Here is a 26,039-nt window from a genome sequence, read left to right on the forward strand (position 1 = left end):
CTCTTGTTTTCTTGCCATCTCCAGCTCCCCAGGGAAAGCAGGGAGCTGAGGAGGCAAAGATGGATAAGAGATGTTCTTCAAACAGGGAGGGAGAGAGGGCTCAGGCTGCAGGGAGCTCTTCAACTTCAGCTTTAGACCTTAGGGCCCGGGGAAAATGTCTTCTTGTAATTTAAGGAAATGGCTCAGCCAGAGGTGATGGTGGGAAGCTGGGTCCTTGCCCAGTGTCAGCTCTGCATTACAAATGCCTCTCAAATCCCCCCAGGGGAAGATGGGATGTTTTTGATATGGTCTGTTCTCCCAGCTGAGGTGAGAGGCAGGGACTCCACCACAGTTTGTCTCTGCCAACCTCCCGAATTTCAGCTATTGGATCAGGATTTCACCTCTGGTTTTAGAGCATCTGACAGATGATCTCCCCTATACATCACTGTGGGTGAACAATTAAGAGACCAATTGAGAAAAAAAAGGAGGATGCTACATGAGCTCAACTGAAAAGCAGACAGAGGTTCAAATCCCAGCTTCACCACTTACCAGCTGTGTGGCCCTGAGCAAGTTGATTGACTTCTCTGAGCTTCAGTGACACCATCTCTTTTTTTTCTTTTTAATTCTCCCACTGCCTGGTGCTTGGAAACTTTTACCCTCCCGAGATTCTGCCTTGGAAGTAAGGCATTATCATCACTGGGAATCCTCTTCTAAAATGCAAAAACCCCTTTAAAAGTCTCTAACTCAGCTTTGAACATTCAAGAATGGATCCATTTATCAGAGATAAACAACCAGTTGTTTAGCAGGGCCCTGATGATGAGAGACAGCAGACAGGCAAGGTTTGATTGGGGGAAAGAAGGAGGAAGAAGTTACTCCCAGAGGAAGGGAGAATAGGGTTGATGACCAAGAGGGTTCTGGGGACAGGATCCAGGCCTCAGTTTCCCCAACTCAAACACATAATATAGAGTAAACTTTATTGAGTATTTACTAGTTTTCAGGCATCATGCTAAGGGCACCACAGATTCTCTATTCATGTTTACAAAAAACCCATTTTACAGATGATGAAACCGAGGCCCTGGAAGGTTAAGTACTTTACTCGAGGTCACACTACCAGTATATGGGGGAGCCAGCTTGAAATCCCAGAGACTTTAGTTGACAACAGTGGATAATTTAAGGTTCTTAGGAGGCACGGGATCCTTATACAGAGTTGGGGAAAGGACATGACAAAAGGAGGGAGCAAGGTATGAAAAGAAGTCACTGAAAAATAAGCCCCAGCCACTCCCCAATTGCTGCAGGATCTGTCACCCTCTACAGCTGAGATCTCCATTGGAGACACAGCACCCTGGCTTGAGTGGGTCCCTGGGAAAGGCTGGCATGGACACCCTTCCCTCCTTCACTCCTTCTGGCCCCAGTTGGCCTAATGCCCTGAAACTGCTACCATGGAGACTTCCTCTTCAGTGGCCAGAGCAGGGAAGGGCTGGCACTGGGTTGGGGGAGTGAGTGCTGGAGGCCCTGGGGAGGTGGTGTCAGGCTTTGCCAGATGGCTGAGGACAGGAGGCAAGCCCACCTCCATAAGGCAGGTCCCCAGTTATGCCAGGGTCTGCCAGACTCTCCTTAAAGCTGCCAGAAAAAAGAAAAAAAAAAAAAACAATAACAACAAAAAACACAAACACCAATTTTTATCTGTCTTTAATCATGCCTTAAATACTTGTGCAGCACCTACTGTGTACTGGATATTATGCAGGGTCCTGGGATATGATTATAGGGAATCCACAGATCCTTTGAAGCTCATCCATGAGTCCCCCAACATAGAATAAGTCCCCCAATATAAAACAATATAAGAACCTCCAAGAGAGAGAATATGAATTAGCCCAACAAAAAGTTGCTCCTAGGTTGGTTTTTATTTTCAGGTTCTTTGATTGGCATGCTTATTTTCATATTAACATTAATAATAATAACAGTGATGGTAGCAGTAATAGCTAACATTTAATCGGCACATACTATGTGCTAAACATGAAGGAACTTGTATGCATCAACTTCTTTCATTTTAAGAATCGGGCTACGATGCAGGCATTGTTACTATTATGCCCATTTCACAGATAATGAAATTGAGGCTCAGAGAGGATCATTCATAAGCCCAAAGACAAACATCTGCTGTATCTCTTTCGCATTGCCACTATAACAATTTACCATAAATTTAGGAGCTTAAAACAATGCAAATTTATTCTCTTACAGTTCTGGAAGTCAGAAGCCCAAAATCTGGCTCGCTGGGCTAAAGTCAAGGTGTCGGGAGGGCTGGTTCCCTGTAGAAGCTCTAAGGGGAGAATCTATTTCCTTGCCTTCTCCAGCTTCTATTGGCTGCCTGCATTCCTTCCTTGGCTTATGGCTCCTTCCTCCATCTTCAAAGCACATCACTCCAACCACTGCTCCCTGTTGCTATAGACAGGATGTTTGTGCCCCCCAAAATTCATATGTTGATACTGATCCCCAGTGTGGTGGTGTTTGGAAATGGAACATTTAGGAGGTGACTGGGTGATGAGGGTGGAGCTCTCATGAATGGGATTAGTGCCCTTATAAAAGAGACCCCAGTGAGTCCCTCACCCCTTTCTCCTTGTGATAACACAGCAAGAAGACAGCTATCTATGAGCAAGGAATTTGGCCCTCACCAGAAACCAAATCTTCCGGCACTTTGATCTTGGACTTCCCAGCCTCCAGAGTTGTGAGAAATAAATGTTTGTTGTTTATAAGCCACCCAGTCTGTGGTATTTTGTTGTAGTGGCCCAAACAGATGAAAACAGTTGTCATACTCCTTAACTCTGACCCTCCTGCCTCTCTAAGGATCCTCATAATTATATTAGGTCCCCCGGATAATCCAGGATAATCCCCCATCTCAAGATCTTTAATTTAATCACACCTACAAAGTCCCTTTTGCCATATGAGGTAACATTCACAGGTTCCAGGGATTAGGGAATGAACATATTTAGGGGCCATTATTATTCAGCCTACCATAACTAGAAGTGGCAGAGCCAGGAGTCAAACCCCCCAGATCTGCCTGACTGCAGAGACTGTTCTGTGAACTACCAGGCCAGCAAGAGCACCCCTGACACCTCATTCCCAGGGAGGAGAATGCCTGGGCTCTCCAACCAGCACACTGGGGGATTCTCATGAAGCTGGGTCCTAAACAAACTCAGTTGGTGGCCGACCTCCCAGACAACTGCCCTCATGCATCAGTCTGGAGCCTCTATTTAGCAGAACAAGGAAGACCGTGGGCTTTGAAGTCAGACAGTCCTGGGCTTTAATCTGCACAATGACCTCTACCATCTCTGTGACTTTGGGCATGCACTTTGCCCTCTCTGAGTCTCAGTTTCTCCATCTGTAAAGTGGGCATAATTAGACCCACCTCACAGGGCTGTTGTGCCAGTTAAATGAGCTTAGGGAGAGAATGGACTTAACACAGACCCAGCACAGAGGTGGAGTTCAATAGATAGGAATTATTATTATTATTATCATTTGATTACTATTATTGAATAGGTAGAACTTTGTCACCAGCCAGCCCTCCTTGAATAACCTTCTTTATACTGCAGATGCTGTCTTTGGATTTCACCTTGAAGATATTAGAAGTTAAAAAGTAAAACTCTCTCTGAGGGCCCAGACACTCCTCAGGGAACCCCAAGGGCAGACAAGAGAGCCCCAGTCACAGGTGAAAAGTTTAACAGAACAAAGGTGAAATGCTAACAACTTCCGGAGAGGAAATAATTACAAGATTTCCACCCTGGTTCCCAGCCCCATTAAAGAGATACGCGTTCTAAGAATCGGGATAGGGACTTCCGTGGTATCTCAGTGGTTAAGAATCCACCTGCCAATGCAGGGGACAAGGGTTTGAATCCTGGTCCAGGAAGATCCCACATGCCGCGGAGCAACTAAGCCAGTGTGCCACAACTACTGAGCCTACGCTCTAGAGCCCGCGTGCCACAAATACTGAGCCCACGTGCCACAACTACTGAAGCCCACACATCTAGAGCCCGTGCGCTGCAACAAGAGAAGTCACCGCAAGGAGAAGCCCGCGCACCGCAACGAAGAGTAGCCCCCGCTCACCACAACTAGAGAAAGCCTGCGTGCACAGCAACGAAGACCCAACGCAGCCAAAAATAAATAAATAAAAATAAATTAAAAAATAAAAAAGAATCAGGGTAACAATGTATTTAACCTCAATCACAACATCTTTTCAAGATCCAGGTATGTGATGGGAAAATAAAACAAGAAACAATCAGACTTGTTTCAGCCCTGAAAATGCACTAAAGGCTGCAATTAAGAGGCCCCTGGAATAGTTCTATATGAATAGCCCACACCCCCCAAAAAAATATTTTGACAGTCAGGGCTGAATTATTCAAAAGACATTGCTCTTTATTTAAAGCAGAGCGTGGGTTTGTAAGAGATTGTTTTGTTTCCACTTTATTTCTTCACTGGAATCTTTACAGTCTGGATTTCATTAGTGTTCCAAAAATGTCACACTGCAGAGCAGGGGGAAATGTGGTAGCGACAGCTAGGATTCTGGCCGATGCACCTATATTTGACAAATGCCTGAGCCACTAGCCATATGCACATCCATTTCAATTAAGGAGTAGGAAGGACAGTTACCCTGATGCAGGCTGCTAATTTCATTGAGGGGACTTTAATTATTTTTCCTTTTTTTCTTCCTTCCTGACTAGAACAATTATATAAGAGTATTTCTATTTGCTAGAACTAAACACTAAAGTAAGAAATAATGGCAATGATTTCTCTCCAAGCTGCTCTGGATAGGATGAGTAAGGATCCAGGCACGGTTAAAACATTCCTAGGGGCTTCCCTAGTGGCGCAGTGGTTGAGAGTCCGCCTGCCGATGCAGGGGACACGGGTTCATGCCCCGGTCAGGGAGGATCCCACATGCCGCGGAGCAGCTGGGCCCGTGAGCCATGGCTGCTGAGCCTGCGCGTCCAGAGCCTGTGCTCCGCGGCAGGAGAGGCCACAGCGGTGAGAGGCCCACGTACCGCAAAAAAAAAAAAAAAAAAAAAATTCCTAGAAGAGTGGCATGAATTTCCTACGGCAGAATTCTTACACCTTTTCCGGGATAGTAAAAATAAAGCTCAGCTGACTATCTCCAATTGTGGTAGTGGTTACAGGACTACATGCGTCTAAACCCATAAAACCATGGGACCATGAACCAGCTCTATTATATAAAAATGAAAAGACATAATTACAGGGACTTCTCTGGTGGTGCAGTGGCTAAAAATCTGCCTGCCAATGCAGGGGACACAGGTTCAAGCCCTGGTCCGGGAAGATCCCATATGTGGCGGAGCAACTAAGCCTGTGCGTCACAACTACTGAGCCTGCGCTCTAGAGCCCGCTAGCCACAACTACTGAGCCCACGTGCCGCAACTGCTGAAGCCCACGTGCCTTGAGCCCATGCCCCGCAGCAAGAGAAGCCTGTGCACTGCAATGAAGAGTAGCCCCCGGTCTCAGCAACTAGAGAAAGCCTGTGCACAGGAACGAAGACCCAACCCAGCCAAAAATAAATAAATAAATTTATGCTCTCCTTGGATTGATTAAAATTGATTAACAAACTAAAAAGTAAGAATAAAATTGATTAACAAACTAAAAAGTAAGAAAGAAAGAATGCTTGGAATCTGCCTACACTGGTCCCTGGAAGTATTTCTGCTTGCTGAAAAGCTTAATTCTCTAATTGCACATTCATTGAACAAGTACTTATTGAGCACCTCCTAGATTCAAGGCACTGTTCTAGGCACGGGGGAAACAGCCATGTATGAGATGACAAGGAATGTACATACAAGCAGGGAGAGGCAAACTATAAACAGAAAAAGTATATACAGACAAGTCTAAGTACTATAAAGACAGTAAAATAAGATAATGGAATGCAGAGGGACTGAGTAAGTCCTCTCAGACAAGTCTAAGTACTATAAAGACAGTAAAATAAGATAATGGAATGCAGAGGGACTGAGCAAGGGGCTACTTTAGATAAGCTCTACTTTAGAGGGCTTGTCAAAGGGAGAGCCATTTGAACTGAGACTAGAAGGAGGAGAGGGACTAGCCAGAAAGAACAGCAAGTGCAAAGGTCCTGAGGTAGAAACAGAGATGACTGGTATGGTGTAGCTGAAGTCAAGTGATCCAGGGAAGGGGTATGATGAAGAAAGAGAGTGGGGAAAGATGAGATCGGGAAGGTGGAAAGGGTCAGGTCATTCAGTACTTTGTAGGTTGTAAGGTGAGCTTGAGTTTTATTCTAAATACACTGGGAAACCATTGGTGGGTTTCAAACAAGGGTGCAAAAGTAGAACAATTACTCCAGTGGGTCAAGGGACACTTTGGGAGGTGTGTTAGCTATTCTGTCACCATGGGGGGTACCAAGACCATTGGCCCACTATGTGTTAGACTTGTATTGGGGGTTGATTTTCTATAAGGTGGTATTGGATTTCCTTCCCATCACTGGGATGCTTCTGAACAATAGGATGCAAGATGACAGATTGGTCTGGGAAGCAAGGTCTGTAATCTATTCAACATATATTACCAGCGACTTATTCTAGGCACCATGCTAGAGACTGGGGACATAGCAGTGAAGAAAGCACAGCCAGTCTGTCACCACATAGAGCTCTGTCATTCATGCCAGAAAATGGCAGGGAAGGGAAGTACCAGAGATGTGACAGCACCAATGAGGAGCACCTAATGCAGACTTGAGGGGATCTGGGAGGCTTCTCAGAGGAGGTAAACTGAAGGATAGGCAGGAGGTGGAAGGGGAAAAGGAATGGCATTCCAGATAGACAGAATATCATGTGCAAAGGCCCAGAAGTCACAGAGGAAACTGAAGGGGCAGCATTACAACTTGACTAGACCAGAGAGTATGAGGGTGAAGCAGTCAGCAAAGCCTCATAAATCACATCGATGAGCTTAGAATTTATCCCAAGGGACACAGGGAGGCATGGAAAAGATGCAAGCCTCAGGAGGAGTAATTAGATCTGCATGTTAGAAAGATCAAACTGTCTTCAGGAAGATGGCAGTGTGGGAAGACGTGGAGTTAGTGTCTCCCCACAACTAGGGTGCCTGCCGGCCACTGGTGGGGAACTCTGATGCCCAAGGAGATGGGAGGAACCCCAAAGTGAACCGGTAGGACATAGGGGGACTGAGGGGGGAGGAGAAGTGGAGGCCAGACAGGCTCAGCACCCTTGAAGCCAGGGAGATCAGGAGATGCAGGCGGGAGGGACTGTCCAGGAAGAGCAGGAGAGGAGCGGAGGGTGATCGCCTGGCCCACTCCGGCCACCCCACTCCAAAGCCCCATCCAGCCCGCATGGGTCCTGGGGCCATAGGAGGGAGGCCGGAGAGATCAGGAGAGGCACGCTGAGGGACCCTCCCAGACGCCAGACTGGAGGAGCAGGGGAAGAGAGGACAGCATTTGCTCTACCCACTCGAGCCCAGAAGTTTGCTGGGCTCCCAGGTGAGGTCCGTTGCCTTCTGAGACCAGGGATGGGGATCATGCCTGGGCCCCTTTTGTTCTTTGAGCCTAAGCCCCACCCCCCACAGCCCCCAGGGCCTTTTCCAGCCCTGTGGGTCCTAAGTATAAGCCATGCCCATCGCCCAAACATCGCCCTTGCTTAGGCCCCGCTCTCCACAGCCAAGGCCTTTGCCCCCCCCACCCTTTTTGTTTCTTTTCCCTTCTCCTCTTTTTTACTATTGTGGTACTGATGTACCTTCCAGTTGTTGATTCATCTACATTTTTATTTTTATACTCTTTCTAACATATCTGTTAGTTTCCTAGTCTAATTTTATTTTTTACCTTATCGTTCCCTTTTTTTGCTGACCCACCTGGCTTGCAGGATCTTGGTTCACAAGCCAGGGGTCAGGCCGAAGATCCTACAGTGGGAGCTCCGAGTCCGAACCACTGGACTAACAGAGAACCTCAGGGCCCAGGGAATATTCAATTGAGTGAGGTCTCACGGAGTTCCTCACCTCAGCGCCAGGACCCAGCTCTACTGAATAGCCTACAAACTCCAGTGTTGGAAGCCTCAGGCCAAATAACCAGTAAGATAGAAACACAATCCCACTCATTAACAAAAAAAAAAAAAAAAAAAAGAGAAGGCAAAAAAATATGTCACAGATGAAGGAGCAAGGTAAAAACCTACAAGACCAAATAAATGAAGAGGAAATAGGCAATCTACCTGAAGAAGAATTCAGAGTAATGATAGTAAACATGATCCAGAATCTTGGCAATAGAATGGAGGCATGGATTGAGAAAATACAAGAAATGTTTAACAAATATCTAAAAGAACTAAAGAACAAACAAACAAAGATGAACAGCATAAAAAAAAATATTCTGTGATAACCTACAATGGAATAGAATGAAAGAAGAATATAGATACACACACATATGTATGTATGTATAACCGAATCACTTTGCTGTACAACTGAAACTAACACAATATTGTAAATCAACTATACTTCAATAAAAAATAAATAAAAATTAAACTTAAAGAAAGTCAAAAAAAAAGAGGAACAGCATAATAACTGAAATGAAAAATACACTAGAAGGAATGAATAACAGAATAACTGAGGCAGAAGAATGGATAAGTGAGCTGGACGACAAAATGGTGGAAATAACTGCTGAGGAACAGAATAAAGAAAAAAGATTGAAAAGAATTGAAGACAATCTTCAGAGACCTCTGGGACAACAAAAAAAGCATCAACATTCAAATTACAGGGGTCCCAGAAGAAGAAGAGAAAAAAGAAAGGGTCTGAGAAAATATTTGAAGAGATTATAATCAAAAACTTCGCTAACATAGGAAAGGAAATGGTCACGCAAGTCCAGGAAGCACAGAGAGGCCCATACGGGACAAACCCTAGGAAAAACACACCAAGACACATATTAATCAAACTAACAACAATTATATTAAAAGAAAAAATATTAAAAGCAGCAAGGGAAAAACAAAAAATAACATACAAAGGAATCCCCATAAGATTATCAGCTTTTATCAGCTGATTTTTCAGCGGAAACTCTACAAGCCAGAAGGGAGTGGCATGATATACTTAAAGTGATGAAAGGGAAGAACCTAAAACGAAGATTATTCTACCTGGCAAGGATCTCATTCAGATTTGATGGAGAAATGAAAAGCTTTACAGACAAGCAAAAGCTAAGAGAATTCAGCACCACCAAACCAGCTCTACAACAAATGTGAAGGAACTTCTCTAAGTGGGAAACACAGAGAAGAAAAGGACCTACACAAAAAAACACAAAACAATTAAGAAAACAGTCATAGAAACATACATATCGATAATTACCTTAAACGTGAATGGATTAATTGCTCCAACCAAAAGACACAGGCTTGCTGAATGGATACCAAAAAAAGACCCATATATATGCTGTCTACAAGAGACCCACTGTAGACCTAGGGACACATTCAGACTGAAAGTGAGGGAATGGAAAAAGATATTCCATGCAAATGGAAATCAAAAGAAAGCTGGAGTGGTTACATTCATATCAGATAAAATAGACTTTAAAATAAAGAACGTTACAAGAGACAAGGAAGGACACTACATAGTGATCAAGAGATCAATCCAAGAAGAAGATATAACAATTATAACTATATATGCACCCAACATAGGAGCACCTCAATACATAAGGCAACTGCTAACAGCTATAAAAGAGGAAATCAACAGTAACACAATAATAGTGGGGGACTTTAACACCTCACTAACACCAATGGACAGATCACCCAAAATGAAAATAAATAAGGAAACAGAAACTTTAAATGACACAATAGACCAGATAGATTTAATTGATATTTATAGGACATTCCATCCAAAAACAGCAGATTACACTTTCTTCTCAAGTGAGCACGAAACATTCTCCAGGATAGATCACATCTTGGGTCATAGATCAAGCCTCAGTAAATTTAAGAAAATTGAAATTATTTCAAGCATATTTTCTGACCACAACGCTATGAGATTAGAAATGAATTACAGGGAAAAAAACGTGAAAAACACAAACACATGGAGGCTAAACAATACGTTACTAAATAACCAAGAGATCACTGAAGAAATCAAAGAAGAAATCAAAACATACCTAGAGACAAAAGACAATGAAAACACGATGATCCAAAACCTATGGGATACAGCAAAAGCAGTTTTAAGAGGGAAGCTTATAGCTATACAAGCCTACCTCAAGAAACAAGAAAAATCTCAAGTAAACAATCTAACATTACACCTAAAGGTATTAGAGAAAGAAGAACAAACAAAACCCAAAGTTAGCAAAAGGAAACAAATCATAAAGACCAGAGCAGAAATAAATGAAATAGAAACAAAGAAAAGAAAAGCAAAGATCACTAAAACTAAAAGCTGGTTCTTTGAGAAGATAAACAAAATTGATAAACCATTAGCCAGACTCATCAAGAAAAAGAGGGAGAGGACTCAAATCAATAAAATTAGAAATGAAAAAGGAGAAGTTACAACAGACACTGCAGAAATAAAAGCATCCTAAGAGACTACTACAAGCAACTTTATGCCAATGAAATGGAAAACCTGGAAGAAATGGACAAATTCTTAGAAAGGTATAACCTTCTAACACTGAACCAGGAAGAAACAGAAAATATGAACATACCATCACAAATAATTAAATTGAAACTGTGATTAAAAATCTTCCAACAAACAAAAGTCCAGGACCAGATGGCTTCACAAGTGAATTCTATCAGACATTTAGAGAAGAGCTAACACCCATCCTTCTCAAGCTCTTCCAAAAATCGTAGGGAAGGAACATTCCCAAACACATTCTATGAGGCCACCATCGCGCTGATAACAAAACCAGACAAAGATACTACAAAAAAAGAAAATTACAGACCAATATCACTGATGAAAATAGATGCAAAAATCCTCAACAAAATACTAGCAAACAGAATCCAACAACACATTAAAAGGATCATACAGGGCTTCCCTGATGGCGCAGTGATTGAGAGTCTGCCTGCCGATGCAGGGGACACGGGTTCGTGCCCCGGTCCAGGAATATCCCACATGCCGCGGAGCGGATAGGCCTGTGAGCCATGGCCGATGAGCCTGCGTGTCCGGAGCCTGTGCTCCGCAACGGGAGAGGCCACAACAGTGAGAGGCCCACGTACCGCCAAAAAAAAAAAAGGATCATACACCATGATCAAGTGGGATTTATCCCAGGGATGCAAGGATTCTTCAATATACACAAATCAATCAATGTGATACACCATATTAACAAATTTAAGAATAAAAACCATATGTTCATCTCAATAGATGCAGAGAAAGCTTCTGACAAAGTTCAAAACCCATTTATGATAAAAAAAAAAAAACTCTCCAGAAAGTGGACATAGAGGGAACCTACCTCAACAAAATAAAGGCCATATGTGACAAACCCACAGCAAACATCATTCTCAATGGTGAAAAACTGAAAGCATTTTCTCTAAGATCAGGAACGAGACAAGGATGTCCACTTTCACCACTATCATTCAACATAGTTTTGGAAGTCCTAGCCACAGCAATCAGAGAATAAAAACAAATAAAAGGAATACAATTTGGAAAAGAAGAAGTAAAACTGTCACTGTTTGCAGATGACATGATACTATACATAGAGAATCCTAAAGATGCCACCAGAAAACTACTAGAGCTAATCAATGAATTTGGTAAAGTTGCAGGATACAAAATTAATGCACAGAAATCTCGTGCATTCCTATACACTAATGATGAAAAATCTGAAAGAGAAATTATGGAAACAATCCAATTTACCACTGCAACAAAAAGAATAAAATACCTAGAATAAACCTACCTAGGGAGACAAAAGACCTGCATGCAGAAAACTATAAGACACTGATGAAAGAAATTAAAGATGATACCAACAGATGGAGAGATTTACCATGTTCTTGGATTGGAAGAATCAACATTGTGAAAATGACTATACTATCCAAAGCAATCTACAGATTCAATGCAATCCCTATCAAATTACCAATGGCATTTTTTACAGAACTAGAACAAATCATCTTAAAATATGTATGGAGACACAAAAGACCCCAAATAGCCAAAGCAGTCTTGAAGGAAAAAAACGGAGCTGGAGGAATCAGACTCCCTGACTTCAGACTATACTACAAAGCTACAGTAATCAAGACAATATGGTACTGGCACAAAAGCAGAAACATAGATCAATGGAACAGGATAGAAAGCCCAGAGGTAAACCCATGCACATATGGTCACCTTCCCTTTGATAAAGAAGGCAGGAATATACAATGGAGAAAAGACAGCCTCTTCAATAAGTGGTGCTGGGAAAACTGGACAGCTACATGTAAAAGAATGAAATTAGAACACTCTTTAACACCATACACAAAAATAAACTCAAAATGGATTCGAAACCTAAATGTTAAGACTGGACACTATAAACCTCTTGAGGAAAACATAGGAAGAACACTCTTTGACATAAATCGCAGCAAGGTCTTTTTTGATCCACCTCCTAGAGTAATGGAAATAAAAACGAAAATAAACAAATGGGACCTAATGAAACTTCAAAGCTTTTGCACAGCAAAGGAAACCATAAACAAGACGAAAAGACAACCCTCAGAATGGGAGAAAATACTTGAAAACGAATCACCGGACAAAGAATTAAACTCCAAAATATATAAACAGCTCATGCAGCTCAATATTAAAGAAACAAACAACCCAATCCAAAAATAGGCAGAAGACCTAAATAGACATTTCTCCAAAGAAGACATACAAATGGACAAGAAGCACATGAAAAGCTGCTCAACATCACTAATTATTAGAGAAATGCAAATCAAAACTACAATGAGGTATCACCTCACACCAGTTAGAATGGGCATCATCAGAAAATCTACAAACAACAAATGCTGGAGAGGGTGTGGAGAAAAGGGAACCCTCTTGCACTGTTGGTGGGAATGTAAATTGATACAGCCACTATGGAGAAGAGTATGGAGGTTCCTTAGAAAACTAAAAATAGAATTACCATATGATCCAGCAATCCCACTACTGGGCATATACCCAGAGAAAACCATAATTCAGAAAGACACATGCACCCCAATGTTCACTGCGGCACTATTTACAATAGCCAGGTCGCGGAGGCAACCTAAATGCCCATCGACAGACGAATGGATAAAGAAGTGGTACATATATACAATGGAATATTAGCCATAAAAAGGAATGAAATTGGGTCATATGTAGAGACGTGGATGGATCTAGAGACTGTCATACAGAGTGAAGTAAGTCAGAAGAGAAAAACAAATATCATATATTAACGCATGTATGTGGAACCCAGAAAAATGGTACAGATGAACTGGTTTGCAGGGCACAAATTGAGACACAGATGTAGAAAACAAACGTATGGACACCAAGGGGGGAATACCGCGGTGGGGTGGGGATGGTGGTGTGCTGAATTAGGCAATTGGGATTGACATGTATACACTGATGTGTATAAAATTGATGACTAATAAGAACCTGCAGTATAAAAAAACAAGCAAATGAAAAAACAACTAAGACTAAACTTTTTTTGGGTTATTTGTATGGAAATATGTTAATATAAATGTTTCAGACATTACATGAAATTTCTAAAAATCTTATATGTTCTGGTATAATGTTATAAGTCATAATTCTAGTTATTACTTTAAAATGTATATCTCAGGAATAACTAAATTTCCTTGTCAATTGCATTATTATGAACTTTCATCAAATCTTTAACTGTGGTCATTTTTAAGTCTTTTGTCATTTACAGACAGTTCTGGGTGTATTCTGATGCTTCTGCAAAAATGTTCCTATAAAAGGGTTTCATTCTCAAGGAATTCATGGAAAAGACTCTGACAAGTACAGGTTTCTGGTAACTGACTATACTACTGAAGTGAATGAATAAGTATTTTCAGAACTAATGGAAAACTGATGAATTCATAAAAGTGCTAACAAAAGATCAAGATGAAAAAAATTAATTACATGGGACTGAGTGAACTGATGAGGATGATTATAATTTCTGTGAGTTTCTGTTTGAATAAAAAAAAAATCCCACAAGGACTCAGAAGCAAAAAATATACAAATCAATTTTCACTGCAAAGTAAAGGAGCTGTTACAGGGGAGGATTACTGGACTGAATGTCAATATTATGACATAGTATGAGTGTGTTTCGTAATTGCAATCATTGTTGCTTTTGTTGTGGCCATCCATTTACAATGCTTGGTGTCAGTTTATTTATCTCTTGTAAAAATAAAATACAGTGTGTGTTAAAAAAAAAAAATCAGAACTCCACATGCAGATCAAGAAACCCTGTCATACACGGCACTTTTTAATCAAAATCTCCAAAAGCAAGGTAAAAAAAAAAAGAAAAAAAAATATTAACATGAATAAAATCTGTTTGTCTTTTCTTCTGTTAATTTGTCTTTTGTGGTTAATTACAGTTCTGCATGACGGAACTTAAGAGGGTAGAAGAAAAGTTTTCTTCCCCTACAATTCCAAGACCACAAGCTCCTATTGCTCTGCCTACTGTAGGACCCAGCAGAAAGAGGAGTGGCCTGTAGGGGAAAAGGATGCAGTGCCAAGCAGGTATCAAGAGAATGAAGATACCTAGATAAGTGGTGGCTCAACACTAAGCTTATCCAGAAGATCATATCACTTGCCCCCATTTTATTAATGGATCTTTTATGACAATCAAGTGATATGCTGCATATAAATGACCTTTGAAAGCTCTGAAGAGTTATACAAAGGATAAATTAAACAGACCCTTATAATTACCATTATTTCATCCAAAAGCTACCCACAACCTCAATGATCTGAGAGATGAAGAATCAGGAATAGAGGAAGAAAGCTCTGAGAACACTCAAAATGTTATAAAAGCCACCTAATAAAGGAGAAACCCCAAATATTCACTCAGAGCCTACAGACTCTTTTTTTTTTTTTTTGCGGTACGCGGGCCTCTCACTGTTGCAGCCTATCCCGCTGCGGAGCACAGGCTCCGGACGCACAGGCTCAGCGGCCATGGCTCACGGGCCCAGCCACTCTGCGGCATGTGGGATCTTCCCGGACCGGGGCACGAACCCATGTCCCCTGCAGCGGCAGGCGGACTCCCAACCACTGCGCCACCAGGGAAGCCCTACAGACTCTTGATTTACACACAATTCACACTAAAAGTTACCAGGTTTCCCATTTTCACAGGAGATTCAAAATTCCAATGTAGAATAAGAAGGATGCTGCTTAGGTGTGACGGACGATAGACAGAGACAGAAAGAGGGGAGCTCTAAAGGCAAATAACAACCCTTACAGTCTGGGGCTAATTACCGTTAAGGGCAAACAGCTCTCCATTCCTCAGTCAGGGAGAAATCACGGAACAGTGAAAAGAAAAGAGTGGGGAACCATCTAGAACTATGGTTGCGTCTAACCTCTACCACTGACAAACTCTATGAACTTTGGCAGGTGATGGCACCTCCCTGAGTGTGGCGGTTTTAAAACATGTCTACAAATTCTTTAATACTTCCCCCTTCAAGAGGTAGAGCCTAATTATTCCCTTCTAACAAATAGAATAAAGCAGAATTGACAGTGTCCAACTACAAAGACTAAGTCAAAAAAGGCATTATGGCTTCCATCTTGGTGTCTGTCTCTCCTGGACCATTCTATGTTGTGAGGTCATTCATACAGGCAGCTCTATGGAAAGATCCATGAGGCTAGGAACTGAGGCCTTCCGCCAACAATCATGTGAATGGAAGTAAATTTTCCAGCATCAGTCAGGCCTCAGATGACTGCAGCCCCTGCCACATCCTGAGTGCACCCTCATGAAATCCTCAGCCAGAACCACCCAGCTAATCTGCTCCTGAAACACTGACCCTCAAACTATGAAAGACCATAAATGTTTGTTGTTTAAAGCTGTTAATTTGATATACAGTGACAGACAATGAATACACTAAGCCACAGTTTCTCCATCTGTAAAATGAGAATAACAGAGAACAGGGAACACAAATAAGTATATGTAAGATGTCTAGCAGATGCTTGGCATGTGGTAGTAGGTGAATATACGTTAGCTTCTTCTCCCATCAGCCCCTCAGCTACACCTGAGAGTATAACTTCAGAAAGAATGGATAACTGAATTTTATAACATGGAGAAAGTTAAATTGTTTCTGTACCCTCTTTTTTATATTTTTGGATTTTATTTTTTTATACAGCAAGTTCTTATTAGTTATCTATTTTATACATATTAGTGTATACATGTCAATCCCAATCTCCCAATGCATCCCACCATCACCACCCCCTGCTGCCCCTTGGACACCCCCTTGGTGTCCATACGTTTGTTCTCTACATCTGTGTCTCTATTTCTGCCCTGCAAACTGGTTCATCTGTACCATTTTTCTAGGTTCCACATACATGCGTTAATATATGATATTTGTTTTTCTCTTTCTGACTTACTTCACTCTGTATGACAGTCTCTAGATCCATCCACGTCTCTACATATGACCCAATTTCGTTCCTTTTTGTGGCTGAATAATATTCCATTGTATATATGTACCACTTCTTTATCCATTCGTCTGTCGATGGGCATTCAGGTTGCTTCCACGACCTGGCTATTGTAAATAGTGCCGCAGTGAACACTGGGGTGCATGTGTCTTTCTGAATTATGGTTTTCTCTGGGTATATGCCCAGTAGTGGGATTGCTGGATCATATGGTAATTCTATTTTTAGTTTTCTAAGGAACCTCCATACTCTTCTCCATAGTGGCTGTATCAATTTACATTCCCACCAACAGTGCAAGAGGGTTCCCTTTTCTCCACACCCTCTCCAGCATTTGTTGTTTGTAGATTTTCTGATGATGCCCATTCTAACTGGTGTGAGGTGATACCTCATTGTAGTTTTGATTTGCATTTCTCTAATAATTAGTGATGTTGAGCAGCTTTTCATGTGCTTCTTGTCCATTTGTATGTCTTCTTTGGAGAAATGTCTATTTAGGTCTTCTGCCCATTTTTGGATTGCGTTGTTTTTTTAATATTGAGCTACATGAGCTGTTTATATATTTTGGAAAGTGATCCTTTGTCCATTGATTCGTTTGCAAATATTTTCTCCCGTTCTAAGGGTTGTCTTTTCGTCTTGTTTGTAGCTTCCTTTGCTTTGCAAAAGCTTTTAGGTTTCATTAGGTCTCATTTGTTTATTTTCGTTTTTATTTCCATTACTCTAGGAGGTGGATCAAAAAAGATCTTCCTGTGATTTATATCATAGAGTGTTCTTCCTATGTTTTCCTCAAGAGGTTTATAGTGTCCAGTCTTAACATTTAGGTTTCGAATCCATTTTGAGTTTATTTTTGTGTATGGTGTTAAAGAGTGTTCTAATTTCATTCTTTTACATGTAGCTGTCCAGTTTTCCCAGCACCACTTATTGAAGAGACTGTCTTTTCTCCATTGTATATCTTTGCCTCCTTTATCTTAGATTAGTTGACCATAGGTGAGTGGGTTTATCTCTGGGCTTTCTATCTTGTTCCATTAATCTATGTTTCTGCTTTTGTGCCAGTACCATATTGTCTTGATTACTGTAGCTTTGTAGTATAGTCTGAAGTCAGGGAGTCTGATTCCTCCAGCTCCGTTTTTTTCCCTCAAGACTGCTTTGGCTATTTGGGGTCTTTTGTGTCTCCATACATATTTTAAGATGATTTGTTCTAGTTCTGTAAAAAATGCCATTGGTAATTTGATAGGGATTGCATTGAATCTGTAGATTGCTTTGGATAGTATAGTCATTTTCACAATGTTGATTCTTCCAATCCAAGAACATGGTAAATCTCTCCATCTGTTGGTATCATCTTTAATTTCTTTCATCAGTGTCTTATAGTTTTCTGCATACAGATCTTTTGTCTCCCTAGGTAGGTTTATTCCTAGGTATTTTACTCTTTTTGTTGCAAAGGTGAATGGGATTCCTTCCTTAATTCCTCTTTCAGATTTTTCAGTTTTGGTGTATAGGAATACCAAAGATTTCTGTGCATTAATTTTGTATTCTGCAACTTTGCCAAATTCATTGATTAGCTCTAGTAGTTTTCTGGTGGCATCTTTAGGATTCTCTATGTACAGTATCATGTCATCTGCAAACAGTGACAGTTTTACTTCTTCTTTTCCAATTTATATTCGTTTTACTTCTTTTACTTCTCTTATTGCTGTGGCTAGGACTTCCAAAACTATACTGAATAATAGTGGCAAGAGTGGACATCCTTGTCTTGTTCCTGATCTTAGAGGAATGCTTATCAGTTTTTCACCATTGAGAATGATGTTTGCTGTGGGTTTGTCAAATGTGGCCTCTATTATGTTGAGGTAGGTTCCCCCTATGCCCACTTTCTGGAGAGTTTTTATCATAAATGGGTGTTGAACTTTGTCAAAAGACAACCCTTCATTTTTTGTATTATCTTTGTCTGGTTTTGGTATCAGGGTGATGGTGGCCTCATAGAATGAGTTTGGGAGTGTTCCTTCCTCTGCAATTTTTTGGAAGAGTTTGAGAAGGATGGGTGTTATCTCTTCTCTAAATGTTTGATAGAATTCACCTGTGAAGCCGTCTGGTCCTGGACTTCTGTTTGTTGGAAGATTTTTAATCACAGTTTCAATTTCATTACTTGTGATTGGTCTGTTCATATTTTCTATTTTTTCCTGGTTCAGTCTTGGAAGGTTATACCTTTCTAAGAATTTGTCCATGTCTTCCAGGTTGTCCATTTTATTGCCATAGAGTTGCTTGTAGTAGGCTTTGTATTTCTCCGGTGTCTGTTGTAACTTCTCCTTTTTCATTTCTAATTTTATTGATTTCAGTCCTCTCCCTCTTTTTACTTGATGAGTCTGGCTAATGGTTTATCAATTTTGTTTATGTTCTCAAAGAACCAGCTTTTAGTTTTATTGATCTTTGCTATTGTTTTCTTTGTTTCTATTTCATTTATTTCTGCTCTGATCTTTATGATTTCTTTCCTTCTGCTAACTTTGGGTTTTGTTTGTTCTTCTTTCTCTAGTTCCTTTGTAAGGTTAGATTGTTTATTTGAGATTTTTCTTGTTTCCTGAGGTAGGCTTGTATAGCTATAAACTTCCCTCTTAGGGCTGCTTTTGCTGCATCCCATAGGTTTTGGATCGTCATGTTTTCACTGTAATTTGTCTCTAGGTATTTTTTGATTTCCTCTTTGATTTCTTCAGTGATCTCTTGATTATTTAGTAACGTACTGTTTAGCCTTCATGTGTTTGTCTTTTTTACATTTTTTCCCCTGTAATTCATTTCTAATCTCATAGCGTTGTGGTCAGAAAAGATGCTTGATATAATTCCAATTTTGTTAAATTTACTGAGGCTTGATTTGTGACCCAAGAAGTGATCTATCCTGGAGAATGTTCCGTGTGCACTTGAGAAGAAAGTGTAATCTGCTGTTTTTGGATGGAATGTCCTATAAATATTAAATCTATCTGGCCTATTGTGTCATTTAGAGCTTGTGTTTCCTTATTACTTTTCTGTCTGGATGATCTGTCCACTGGTGTAAGTGAGATGTTAAAGTTCCCCACTATTATTGTGCTACTGTTGATTTCCTCTTTTATAGCTGTTAGCAGTTGCCTTATGTATTGAGGTGCTCCTATGCTGGGTGCATATATATTTATAATTGTTATATCTTCTTCTTGGATTGATCCCTTGATCATTATGTAGTGTCCTTCCTTGTCTCTTGTAACGTTCTTTATTTTAAAGTCTATTTTATCTGATATGAGTATTGCTACTCCAGCTTTCTTTTCATTTCCATTTGCATGGAATATCTTTTTCCATCCCATCACTTTCAGTCTGTATGTGTCCCTAGGTCTGAAGTGGGTCTCTTGCAGACAGCAATATATACGGGTCTTGATTTTGTATCCATTCAACAAGCTTCTGTCTTTTGGTTGGAGCATTTAATCCATTCAAGTTTAAGGTAATTATTGATATGTATGTTCCTATTACCATTTTCTTAATTGTTATGGGTTTCCTTTTGTAGGCCCTTTTCTTCTCTTGTGGGAGTACTTCCGACTTAGAGAAGTTCCTTTCGCATTTGTTTTAGGGCTGGTTTGGTGGTGCTGAATTTTCTTAGCTTCTGCTTGTCTGTAAAGCTTTCGATTTCTCCGTTGAATCCGAATGAGATCCTTGCCAGGTAGCATAATCTTGGTTGTAGGTTCTTCCTTTCATCATTTTAAATATATCGTGCCACTCCCTTCTGGCTTGTAGAGTTTCTGCTGAGAAATCAGCTGTTAACCATACAGGAGTTCCCTTGTATGTTATCTATTGTTTTTCCCTTGTTGCTTTCAATAATTTTTCTTTGTCTTTAATTTTTGTCAATTTGATTACTATGTGTCTCAGCGTGTTTCTCCTTGGGTTTATCCTGCTTGGGACTCTCTGCATTTCCTGGACTTGGGTGGCTATTTCCTTTCCCATGTTAGGGAAGTTTTCGACTATAATCTCTTCAAATATTTTCTCGGGTCCTTTCTCTCTCTCTTCTCCTTCTGGGACCCCTATAATGCGAATGTTGTTGCGTTTAATGTTGTCCCAGAGGTCTCTTAGGCTGTCTTCATTTCTTTTCATTCTTTTTTCTTTAGTCTGTTCCGCAGCAGTGAATTCCACCATTCTGTCTTCCAAGTCACTTATCCGTACTTCTGCCTCAGTTATTCTGCTATTGATTCCTTCTAGTGTAGTTTTCACTTCAGTTACTGCATTGGTCATCTCTGTTTGTTTGTTCTTTAATTCTTCTAGGTCTTTGTTAAATATTTCTTGCATCTTCTCGATCTTTGCCTCCATTCTTTTTCCGAGGTCCTGGATCATCTTCAGTATCATTATTCTGAATTCTTTTTCTGGAAGGTTGCCTATCTCCATTTCATTTAGTTGTTTTTCTAGGGTTTTATCTTGTTCCTTCATGTGGTACAAAGTTCTCTGCCTTTTCATTTTGTCTGTCTTTCTGTGAATGTGGTTTTCTTTCCACAGGCTGCAGAATTGTAGTTCTTCTTGCTTCTGCTGTCTGCCCTCTGGTGGATGAGGCCATCTAAGAGGCTTATGCAAGCTTCCTGACGGGAGGGACTGGTGGTGGGTATAGCTGGGTGTCGCTCTGGTGGGCAGAGCTCAGTAAAACTTTAATCCACTTGTTTGCTCATGGGTGGGCCTAAGTTCCCTCCCTGTTGTTTGTTTGCCCTGAGAGTCCTAGCACTGGAGCCTACCCAGCTCTTTGATGAGGCTAATGGCAGACTCTGGGAGGGCTCACACCAAGGAGTACTTCCCAGGACTTCTGCTTCCAGTGTCCTTGTCCCCACGGTGAGCCACAGCCACCCCCCGTCCCCGCCTCTGCAGGAGACCCTCTAACACTAGCACGTAGGTCTGGTTCAGTCTCTTATGGGGTCACTGCTCCTTCCCCTGTGTCCCGATGCACACACTACTTTGTATGTGCCCTCCAAGAGTGGAGTCTCTGTTTCCACCAGTCCTGTCGAAGTCCTGCAATCAAATCCCGCTAGCCTTCAAAGTCTGATTCTCTAGGAATTCCTCCTCCTGCTGCCGGACTTCCAGGTTGGGAAGCCTGCCATGGGGCTCAGAACCTTCACTCCAGTGGGTGGACTTCTGTGGTATAAGTGTTCTCCAGTTTGTGAGTCATCCACCCAGCAGTTATGGGATTTGATTTTATTGTGATTGCACCCCTCCTACCATCTCATTGAGGCTTCTCCTTTGTCTTTGGATGTGGGGTATCTCTTTTGGTGAGTTCCACTGCCTTCCTGTCGACGATTGTTCAGCAGTTAGTTGTGATTCTAGTGCTCTCGCAAGAGGGAGTGAGCGCACGTCCTTCTACTCCGCCATCTGAACCAATCTCCTGTACCCTCTTTTAGAGAACAAAACAATTTTAAAAGGGGGTGGTGAGTCTTGGAATGACTGCCATTAAAATCATCCTCAGTAAAGTAGAAAAGTTTTAATAACACACTAGCAAATAGAAGCACAGCGCATGACCTCAGACAGATCTAGGTACCAGGTATCAGCTCTGCCACTTTACCAGCTGTGTACCCTTGGGAAAATCACTTAACCTCTCTGAACCTCACGTTCTGCATGTAAATATAGATGACCTCAGAGTGTATGTTTCAGTCACCTGGAAAATGTACTAATTTAGAACTCCTACCTTGGGGTTCCAGATCAAAGGGTCAGTTGTTGCGAAGGCCAGAGCTGATTACCTGGCAAATGTTGTTCCTCCAGTCACCTGCAACCAACACATGCACACACACACACAAACACATGCACATACACACACAACTAGGCAGTATGCTGGAGGGTGAAGACAGATATATTGCATTCTCTTTTCACTTCAAGACTGCTTTTGGTATTCATTTTAATAAAACTTTACTCTTATAAAGATGCTGGGATTGGAGTCGGGGAGCCCCATGTATAACATGACTTGTCTGAGCCCTTCCCCTGTTAAGGTTGGTCCCATTTCTGCAGTAATAAGTACATCTCCTGCCTTCTCTCTCCCACCCCCGAAAAAAGAGCCAATGCGTGTCTGGGAGTGTTTGGAGGTGAGCAGAATGAAGCCAGGGAGGTGAACTGTAATTAAAACACAGGTGGGGAAAGCAAGAAAGAGCTCCTTTAACATTCAAATGGAGAACCTGGCTGCAAGGAACCTATGTTTTGAGCCAGGTGGGCTGGGGGCTTTGTTAGTGAGGCACTGGGAAGCAATGGAGGTGGGTAGAGAGAAGCTTTGGTTTCAGGAAGGTTAAAGAACCTGGTTTGTGGGGTGGGGGGAATCTCAAGAACACAGAGGGACCCCCCAAATTCCTCTCCCCATGTCTGGGGTGAAATTTTTAAAAATTACTGTGGTGCTCCAAGGACAATGGTGCTTCAAGAACAAAGGACGACCCTGCCTGAAAAAGTTTCAGCGTTACACCCCCTACCAGACTCTTAATTGCCCTCCCCACTATGTTACAATGGTTATGAAATTCCTGAGCCCACCTGGGCGACCCCCACCTGAGCGACGGGGACCTGTCCCAAATAAGGAAAGGCATATGCCCTGTCCCACTCCCACACTATAGAAGGAAGGTATATGCGTCTCAACCAATCAGTAAACGAAATTTTCACTTCAGACCATTCCTTTGTTTTCTGGCTATAAAAACTGATCAGTAGCATATGTTTGGGCTCGACTCTCGCAGATTACTAGGAAGTCGGCCTGCTGTTCTGGCAGCGACCCTTCCCTCTAATAAATTCTAGCTTCTTTACATTCTGCCTTGTGTCTGGAAATTTCTTTTCCAACCCGCGTTAGGACCACAACAATTACTATTACCTACTTGAGATGTATGTTCAAGGACACAGAGAATAATAAATGCCCCCAACAGCAGATTAAGAAATAAGCATCCCCAATATATCTGAAGGCTCTTGTATGCCCCTCCTCAACCATACCCCCCATCGACTCCACAGAGGGAACATCTGCTCTGAATTTGGCGTTTTCAGTCTCATGTGTGTCTCTATACTTTTACTACCCATGTATGTAATGTGTATCCCTAACCTTACTCAACTGTTTTGCATAGTTTTAAACTTTATAGAAATAACACTCCATATGCATTTTGGGGCAACTTGTTTTTACTGCTCTCGACATTATGTTTTTTGGAGGATTCACCCATGTTGATTCACAGAGCCTGAGCTCATTCATTTTCAGCAGCATGAGTCTAATGTATATATCCAATTTCCTCTTGATAAGGGGCTAATTTACATCCCCACTCCCAAATACACTGTGAAAAAAGATTATAAAGGGAAATGGAATTAAATATTGAAAGCGCCTGTTTTTCAGAGCGTTGCCATATGAAAAGAGCCAAACGTTTTTCATATCTACCTCAGAGGGTTTCTATAAAGATTAAGGAACATGATGATAATAATAAAAGTGAACATTTATCAAGTGGTTACAGCCTGCCTGGCTGCAGGCTAAAAAGCTTTGCATTAATTGTGCATTTAACCTTTAGCACAACTTTGTTGATGGAGCAGCTCATGTTTTCCCATTTTACAGATGAAGACACTGAGGCTCAGAGAAAGGGGAAGCGACTTACCTGAAGACAAATTGCTCCGAGGAGGCAAGAGTGGCACTTGAACTAAGATTTCTCTGAAATGCTTAACTCTAGACCCCATGCTAGAAATGGGCTCAGGGCAGAGTCTGGCACAGAACAAGCACTTAATCAATGGTAGTTGTTATTATCGGTAATAATGAACCATTTTTGAGCCAGGCAGTATTAGCAGAACTGGCATTAATTATTCAGCTCACCTGGGGAGAGTGACTTGCAGTATAGCCTGTATTTAAATTAAGAGGAGGGAAATAGATGACCTCCTCTTAGGAGGGGGTCAACCTTTCCCATAATCTGATTCTAATTATACCCCCAGGGAGTGCCCTAAATCCATAAACATTGGGAAGCTGCACCACTGTGATTCAAAATCTGTGTTATGCAATCTCTTTTCTCTAGGCTCACAGTTCAGGGTGAAGAAACTGTACACTTATTGCAGGCATGAGGTATAATACTGAATCCTCCACGTGTATTAACTCAGTCAGTCCTCACAGCAACCAAGGACACACCAGAAACTGAGGATCAGGGATATCAAGCCACTTACCTAAAGTCACTGGGATAGTTAGTGGCTCTGGTATAATACAAAATATATACTTGGTCTCTGGCCCTGGTTCCTTACACAGAGCTCCTAAAACTCTTGTAATTTCCTGAGTGATAGGGGTGCTAGAAGCATCTTTTGTGGTAATATTGGGTTGGCCAAAATGTTCATTCGGGTTTTTCCGTAAGGGAAAATGAACATTTTGGCCAACCCAATATTTGGTCTTAGTCCCGTTTCTGACACAGAGCTTCTAAGACCCTTAGGATCTCTGGAGTGTTAAGTGTGTCTTTTTATGCTGATGAGATGACAGCTGGCTGGGAGCCCCTAGAGAGCTTCAGGATGGGCACTGGTCATGGAAAGATCCAGGCATAATTAGAGGGTTGGAACTTTCAGTCCTAAACCTCCTCCCAACCTCCAGGAAGGGGAGAAGGGCTGGAGATATGAGTTAATCATCAAAGGCCAATGATTTAATCCATCATGCCTGTGTGATGGAATCTCCACAAAAACCCCAAACAGCAGGGTTCAGAGAGCTTCCAATCCCTGTGCTGGAAGGGTGGCACACCCCAACTCCACTGGTGCAGAAGCCTCTTCATCTGGCTGTTCCATTGACTAATTGACATATGTTACAATGTGTACAGTGTTTCATGCAATGAAACCTATCAATATCAGTTTATAAAGTAGAACTCACAGAACCAGAGAGAAGGGTGGTTGCCAGGGGCTGGGGGCTGAGGAAAATGAGGAGATATTAGTCAAAGGATATGAAGTTTCAGTTATAAAATGAAAAAGTTCTGGGAATCTAATGTACAGCACTGTGCTTATAATTAATAATACTGTATTGTCTGCTTGAAATTTGCTAAAAGAGTAGATCTTAGGTGTTCTCATCCACAAAAAAAAATAAAAAAAATAACTATATGAGCTTATGGATGTGTTAATTACCTTGACTGCGGTAATCATTTCACAGTGTATACACATACTAAATCATCACATTGTACACCTTAAAGTCACATTGTACAACCTAAGTATATACAATTTTTACTTGTCAGTTATACCTCAGTAAAGTGGGGGAAAAATAAAATTTAATTTTTTTCAATTTTATGGTTTTCATATTTCAGAGGCGGCCACACTTCTTTTTAGGGTGCAAATATTCCCACAGGCCTTTGTAAGGCTCATAAACTCCTAGCACTGACCTCACAGTGCCTGATGGATAAACCAGATCTCATCTCGGCCACATGAATAGAAAGTCAACTCTCTCTGGCTACCCAGATACTATGACTCGCTTTTGTATTCCTCCATGTTGGCGCTTCTCATGTGTCAAAGCCAATGCAGCAGACAACGTGGAAAGACGCTGACGACAGAACGCCAAGAAGACAAATGATTAATGGCTGTCCCACTCCCCAGCCCCCTGGAACAGAGAGGTTAATTACCAGCATCTAAAACATCTGATGGGAAGACGTTACACACCCATATTATCA

This window comes from Delphinus delphis, chromosome 13, assembly GCF_949987515.2.
Source record: "Delphinus delphis chromosome 13, mDelDel1.2, whole genome shotgun sequence".
In the NCBI taxonomy this organism is placed as follows: domain Eukaryota; kingdom Metazoa; phylum Chordata; class Mammalia; order Artiodactyla; family Delphinidae; genus Delphinus; species Delphinus delphis.